The sequence below is a fragment of the Pan troglodytes genome, chromosome 3 (assembly GCF_028858775.2).
Source record: "Pan troglodytes isolate AG18354 chromosome 3, NHGRI_mPanTro3-v2.0_pri, whole genome shotgun sequence".
Lineage (NCBI taxonomy): Eukaryota > Metazoa > Chordata > Mammalia > Primates > Hominidae > Pan > Pan troglodytes.
Window position 1 is genome coordinate 72,021,029 of NC_072401.2, and position 7,774 is coordinate 72,028,802.

Here is a 7,774-nt window from a genome sequence, read left to right on the forward strand (position 1 = left end):
ATCCTGTTTTGATTTTCTATTATTCTGTTTGCAGAAGAAAAAAAAAAAAGCAAGCAAGCCCAGTGACTATTGCAGAGTAAATAAGTCTGTGATGGTTAACTTTGTGTCAACTTAATTGGCTCTACAATACCCAGATATTTGGTGAAACATTATTTATGGGTGTGTCTGTGAAAGCATTTCTGGATGAGATTAATATTTCTATCAGTAGACTGAGTGCAGCAAATTGCCCTCCCCCAATGTGTGTGGGCCTCATCCAATCTCTCGAAGTCCTGAATAGAATAAATGGCTAAGTGAGAAAGAATTCTTTCTGACTGATTGATTTTCACTGAGTTGAGACATCTGTCTTCTGCCTTTGGATTCAGACATAGGCTGGAACTATACCAGTGGCTCTCCTAGGTCTGAACTTGTGAACCAATTCCTTATAGTAAATACACACACACACAGACACACACACATACACATTCTGTTGTTTCCACTTCTCTGGAGAATCATTAATAATACAAAGTTCTTCCTAACAATAATGTAAATGGAATCTTCGAGCAAGCCAAGCATTCAGTGAAGATCTCATATCCCAGCAAAATTAAAAGTGACGATCCCCTAATTTCATTGTTTAACCTGCAATCATTTTAAAGCACCTGCATTCTGAAAATACATAAACTATTCAGCAAATATATAAAAGAAACAAGGTTTTTAGCACAAAAGGCCAAAGAAAGGTAAGGTCTACATTTTCCTATGGACATTAGCAAGTCTTGAACAAGTAATTACATGAATAATACCTGTTTTTAAAGGTCTGATGGTTTTCATGGTACTAACCAAAGATGTATTTATCATTTTCCAAGGTTCACACAAGATTAATAAAAAAAGTGATGTCACAGCTCCCCATGCTATTGCCAGAGTAAGCTTTTGTTTTTATATTGTATCTATTATCAGAAAGTGGGATGGAGACTAGAAAAGGTAGATAATTAGTACTTTCTTTCCTCCTTTCTCTTTTTTTCTACTTAAGAAATACTCAAAGGTATTTTATATGATTTATAAATACGTGTGTGTGTGTGTGTGTGCGTGTGTGCATGTGTATGGACACTTCCAGTTTTAAAAATCCATTGAAGAGGTACATCAGCAGGAGAAACTTAGCTGAAGCTACATAATAATATATAAGAATGCTCCAAAATCACACACTCGGAAGATTTAAAGGAAAGAAAAAAATTAATGGCCAAAAATTTTATGGGAACAAAACCTTTCATGAAAAGACGAATTCTCATGAAAAGAGAATTTCTTTTTTGTCTTTTTTTCCTCTTACTGCTCTGAGTTTAAGAAAGTGGGCCATGTATGGCTGTCATAACAATTGTCAAGTATCTAATATATAAATGTCATATTGCTGAAAATATCAGAATTGTTGATAATTTGAAATAGGAAGAATCCAGTACAGAAATATACTATGAATAAGACATTTTTGTTTTTCTCTTGGAGCCACTGGTACAATATGCCATTTTTATTAACAAAAATGGACAAGAAAATGAAAATAATGCTTAAAAAATCTCATGTAAGTTTTAAAATCAAGTGGTATCAGTGCTTTGACTCTGTTTTTCTCCTTCAATATTTTATTGGCTCTGGTGGGTATTTTGACTCCTTTTTAAACACCTTGATTGAAATACAACTCACAAACCATAAAATTCACCAATTTAACACAATTGATGACTTTTAGTATATTCACAGTTATAAAATCATCACTGAAATCTAATTGTAGAAATATTCCATTAACCCAATAAGAAACTCCATACACATTATCATTCATTTCCTATTCACACTCTTCCCCAGATCTCTGACTTAGAAAACTGCTCATCTCTGTTCTGTCTCTATTGATCTGGCTATTATGGACATTTAATATAAATGAAATCTGACAATATGTGGTCTTTTGTGACTAGATTCTTTCACTTTGCAAAATATGTTCAAGGTTGATTTCATATTGCAGCGTGTATCAGTAATTTATTTCTTTTTATTGATAAATAGCATTCAATTGTATGGATATACAATGTTTCATTTATCCATTAGTTGATAAACAGTTGGGCTATTTTCACTTTGAGGCTATTATGAATAATGCTGGTCTGAACATTTGTGTACAAGCTTCTGTGTAAATGTATATTTTTATTTCTCTTAAATAAGTAAAGTAGTGGGATTTATGGGTCATATGGTAACTCTATGTTTAGCCTTTTGATGATCTGCAAAACTGTTTTCAAAAGTGGTTGCAGCATTTTCCTTTTCCACCAGAGTAGTGGTAGGTCTCACTGTGTTCTCCAAAAATTCATATGTTGAAACCCTGTGATAATATTTGGGGCCTTTGGGGATTAGTTAAGTCCTGAGTTTGGAGTACTCATGAATGATGTTTAGTATCTCAGTAAGAAGAGTCCAGAGAGTTAGCTAGCACTCTTTCCAAGATGTGTGTCACAGAAAGAAGACTGCTGTCCGTAAACCGAGAAGAGGGCTTTCACTGAACACCCAACCCGGCTAGCATCCTGATCTCAGACTTCTATACCTCCAAAACTTTGAGAAATATGTGTTTGTTGTTTAAATTATTCAGTTAAAGGCATTTTATTTTAGCAGCTCCAGCTAAGACAACTGGCATTGCTTCCAATTTTTCTAAATCCTCACAAACACTTGTAATCTATCTTTTTGAGTATAGCCATCCTAGTGCTTGTGAAGTGGTATTTTATTGTGAATGCATATGATTTTGTTTTCCTTTTTTGTTATTAATATTTACTTTTTAAAAATTAATAGGCCCTTTTTCTATAACAAGAAGTATAGAGTTCCCATATAATCCCTCCTCTCCCTGCCCCATACACTGTTTCTCTTATTATTAATATCTTGCATCAGTGGGATACATTTGTTATAATTTATGAATCAGTATTGACATATTATAATTAAAGTCGGTTGTATATATTAGAGTTCACTCTATAATTTGTACATTCTTTGGGGGTTGATAAACATAAAATGGCATGTATCCACCTTTACAGTATCATATGAAATAGTTTCATTGCCCTAAAAATCCTCTGTGCTCTGCCTATTCATTCCTCCCTCCCTCCTAATCCCTGACCACCACTGATCCTTTTGCTTCTCCATAGTTTTGCCTTTTCCATAAAGAATGTCATATGGTTGAATTCTCAAAATGTAACCTTTTCAGATTGGCTTCCTTGACTTAGCAATGTGCATTTAAGTTTCTTCTATGTCTTTCCATGGCTTATTAGATAATTTCTTTTTAACACTGAATGATATTTCATCCTATGTTGTGCTACTGTTTATCCATTCACTCACTGAAGGACATCTTAGTTGCTTCCAAGTTTGGGCAATTATGAACAAAACTTCTATAAACATTTGCATGAAGATTTACGTGTGGACATTAGTTTTCAACCCAATTGGGTAAATACCAAGAAGAGCGATTGCTGCATCATATGTTAAGAGTATGCTTAGTTGTATAAAACACTGCCAAACTGTCTTCCAAAGTGGCTGCACTCTTTTTCAATCCCATCAGCAATGACTGAGTGTTCTGATTTCTCCACATTCACACCAACATTTGTTATTTTCTGTTTTTTTATAATAACCATCCTAATTGTTGTAAAGAAATATGTCACTATGATTTTGATTTGCATTTCCCAAATATCTAATGATGTTCAGTAATTTTTCATGTATTTTTCATCTGTATATTCTCTTTGGTGAAATGAATTTGGCCATTTTCTAATTGCATTGTTTGGTTTTTCTGGAATACAAATTGGTTTTCTTTCATGGATCGTGCTTTTTGTGTTATGTCTAAGAATTCGTCATCAAATTTTAGGTCCTGAAGACATTTTACTATGTTTTCTTCTAACAGTTTTATAGTTTTACATTTTCCATCTAAGTCCATGTTTCAGTTTCAATAAATTTTAATACAAGATGAGAGATTTAGGTTGAGGTTCTAATGATTTTTCCTGATGAATATTTCATTTTCTAGCACCATCTGTTGAAAATAATATTTTTTCACTGTTGGATGTCTTCTGCATCTTTGTCAAAAACCAATTGTCTCCTCTTAGATGGTGTATTTGTTGATTTTCTATTTTGTCCATTAATTCATGAGATACTTTCTTCATCAATAGCACACAGACTTGATTATGGTAGTCATATAATAAATCTTAAAATTTGATAGAGTGATTCATTGCACTTTACTCTTTGACAAAATTTTTAACTAGTTCTTTTTTATTTCTATATAAATACTGCATTTTAGTATCTATTAATTTTTCTCTAAACAAAAAGAATATATTAGAATACACAGAAAATATTTTAAATTTCAGATTTCAAAATGTGAAAATGTGTGTCTGTGTGTTTGGGGCAAGTGGTTGTGGTAAAAGAGTAAGAATGTTCCTTAATATAGCATACCATGATTTGTTTTTTTCTAATTTCTGTTTATAAATTGTATTTCACCTTTTTTTAATCAAAGTCACTGTATAATGTCAACCGTAATTTATTTCCTCAGTTCATTGCCTGGTACCTGGCAGGCATTCAATAAATGGTAAACAACACCTTCATTAACATAAGGATAGAGCTGCTTTATCATATCTTTGTAAATTGGTTGATTAGAATACATATTATTGCTTCATTGGGCCCTTGGTAAAAAGAGGAAAGGATTGGAGACTTGTATATTTCTGATTTCAGAGTAAACATTGTGGCCTCCTGGCTATGCCTTTGTATATGCAGCAAGGAATAATTCATTTCTGAAAAGTGTTATTATTGTATTATTAAACACATGAGTTTAGAGTGTAAAACAAAAGAGTTTTTACTTTTACCCTCCAGTGCCAAATCAGTTTATACTGACTCAATCTGTGTTAATCATACAAAATCTCTCCAACTCTCTTTTTTGTCTGATCATCTTGATTATTTTAGCATTTTAATTCATCTACCTCCTCAGGGAGTCCTGTTTTTTTGTTTTTGTTTTTTTCTTCTCTAGGCCTCAAACCTAGATACAAATTATTCCAGTATGTTGGGTTTTTCCTTCTGTCATCGTGATGATAAACAAGATGGGAGCTGGGTAGAATCAGAGGCTTCTTAGACTGAAATAACACAGAGAATACCTCTGTCTAGCCTGAAGTTGACTCAAAGTACTTACAAGACAGACAAACCCTTTTTTCTAATAATATTTCTTACTTCTTTAACAAAATCCTGGCACATGCTATTGTTAAAAGGATTTCTGCCACTTTACAAGGACCAAACAAATATTATTTTTAAATCCTAGTTTAGTATGACCCATGGCCTCAGAAAGGAAAGTGGGTATGTAAGGTGCACCCTATCTCAACAGAGTGATAGAGAGTGATTTTTAAAATCTTACTATAGTATTTTCTTTAAAAATCATAAGAGAAATATATCTGTTTTCTATAACTCATGCCTCTGCATTTGTGGAAAGATTTATAATACACAGAAGATAGTCACACATTAGTGATTTATTTTATCCTCATGAACCATTGTTGGAGTAGAGACAGGAGGTATTATTACTGTTATTCAAATTTAAGACACGAAGAACCTGAGACTTAAATGATGCCTGCAATGTTACAGAGCCAGAATTTCTAGCTCCAAGTTAGCGGAAACTTTCCAACATACCATATTTTTTTCTTGCATACTACCCAAAAAGTGGGTTAGTAATCATAAAAATAAAACTACATAAAAAAAATTTTGAAAAAATCAGAAAAACATTTCAATCAGTGCATATAGTGCAAAACTCAGGCTTGAAATTACAAGTTTGTATATTGTATTTTCAATTTTTAAAAATATTTTAAAAGCCTAATTTCTTTGGATTAAGATCACAGGAAACATTTTTCAATACCCAAAAGTCTCCATAATCCAAGGAAAATCTATTCTTGACAATACAACAAAGAGAAAAATAAAAGAGAGCAACAGATAATGAGCAATTAAGAAAGAAGGAAAGAAAGAGAAGGAAAGAAAAAGAGAGAACTGAAAACACTGGGCAAATGTATTTCCTATTATTAATATTAATTCATTTAAAGTATCAGAAATTTTAATGATTAAGTTGTTTTACCTAGATGGAAGCTATTGATTAAAATAAATGTTTATCACTGAGGGATTGTTAAAAGATGACTGAGGTCAAACACAAAGAAGTGTTTTATAACCATTGAGACCCCAGTTTGTGCCTCATCTCTTAGACTTAAAAGATATGCAACCTGATATGAGCTCAGACAGGAAACAAATGCACAGGCCCAGCAAGACTTACCATCTTGATATATACAGTGTTAGACTAACACAAATTGATTATACACTGGTTCATTGCTGCAGAGAAAAACCTATAGCTACAATTGGGTTTTGCTCTTGGGATTGAAAGTCACAAAAATATCATATTCCTGTCCTTGAATATTAATTAATTTTTCTTAGTGATCACTTTGGGCAATAAAGGACCACAGAAGAGTAAAAGGTTCCCATAAAATTCAGTTACTCTGTGTTTAAAGGAAATAAGGTGTACTTTTATGTCAGAGGTGTGGTTTCTTATATGACAGCTTTGGTAACAACTGGTGATTATTCTGGACATCTACATAATTACTAACAGTTATCCATGACAATTTTATTTACTCTTCAGGAAAATCCTGATTGATCAATGTATATTCAATCATGTATTGCACATATGGAAATATATTTAACCCTTTTATAGTATTGAAAAAATATAGTCTGGCTGTGTCATGATTAGGAAAAATTCATTCAAATATTTAATATATAAGGAAATAAAATATAGCTGTAAAACACAGAAGAAAAAAAGTTACACCCAATAAAGTAACCTTTTCTGCTATTTAATAAGGCTTAATTGCAGAAACAAATGTTTCCATTGACAAATGGAACCAATCTAAACACCATTAACTATCTCTGAAGAGAAGGAAATTTAGCAAGTGTCTTAAACCCTCTGCTGAGGTTTCCTCATCCGTTAACTAAGACATATAAAGAGTGTTGTCCTCACAAAGAAATTTTTCCTTTAATCAGTATTTTTAAATATACAAAATAAGTTAGAAGCACTGCAAAATTTAAAGTGAAATAGTTAGATATATCAAATAAAATCTAAACTAAACCAGCTGACAATGTTTATTTGGTCTTGTTCATAAGGCTTCGAAGTTTGGAGTCAGAAGATCTAGAATCGACACTTTGCAAAGACCGTCACAATGCTTTGCCCTTTCTTGTATCCACATGTTTTGTCATATAAATTTGCAATCCCCTCCCATGGGGTTGGGGCAGACACAATTTCTATCCCTGCATTCAGCCATGTATTGATTTGGCCAATGAGATGTTAAAAAATGTAATGCAAATAAAAGATTGAAGTTAACTTATACAACTGGGCTCATTCTCACATTTTCCCTTTACTACTATCATGAAAGGCATTTCAAAGATAGCCTGACACAGGATAAGAGACACATGGAGAACAGCTGATGTTTCTGAGTTTTCCCAGGTGGGGCCATACTAGATCACCTGATAACCATGTAACCTCCAAGCATGATAAACAGAGTTGCTGCTAGGACCACTCCAACCATATGAGCAATAAGTTCTCACAGTTATTTGCGACAAAAGTTCTGTTGTTGCTTGTTTCACATCATTATTAAGGCTAGAGGCAGATAGTGAAAAAATGTGTACTGAACATAGAGTGCTGCTGTAACAAAAATATAGTCCATTGATTTGGGGACCAGGAGACAGGCAGTAAAAATACCATCAGAGGAGGCTGGAAAAATTGGGAGAAGACTGCTACGGGAAAATTAAAGTTTTATAA

General features: G+C 32.9%; 1 long non-coding RNA gene across 1 annotated transcript; it reads left to right on the top strand.

Moving 5' to 3' along the window:
• Positions 1-551: 551 nt before the first annotated feature.
• On the top strand, positions 552-7,345 carry LOC107974090 (uncharacterized). Its single transcript, XR_001716637.2, has 3 exons — positions 552-713; positions 840-895; positions 7,120-7,345. It is a non-coding gene; the product is annotated as an uncharacterized LOC107974090 (long non-coding RNA).
• The last annotated feature ends 429 nt before the right edge of the window (positions 7,346-7,774 follow it).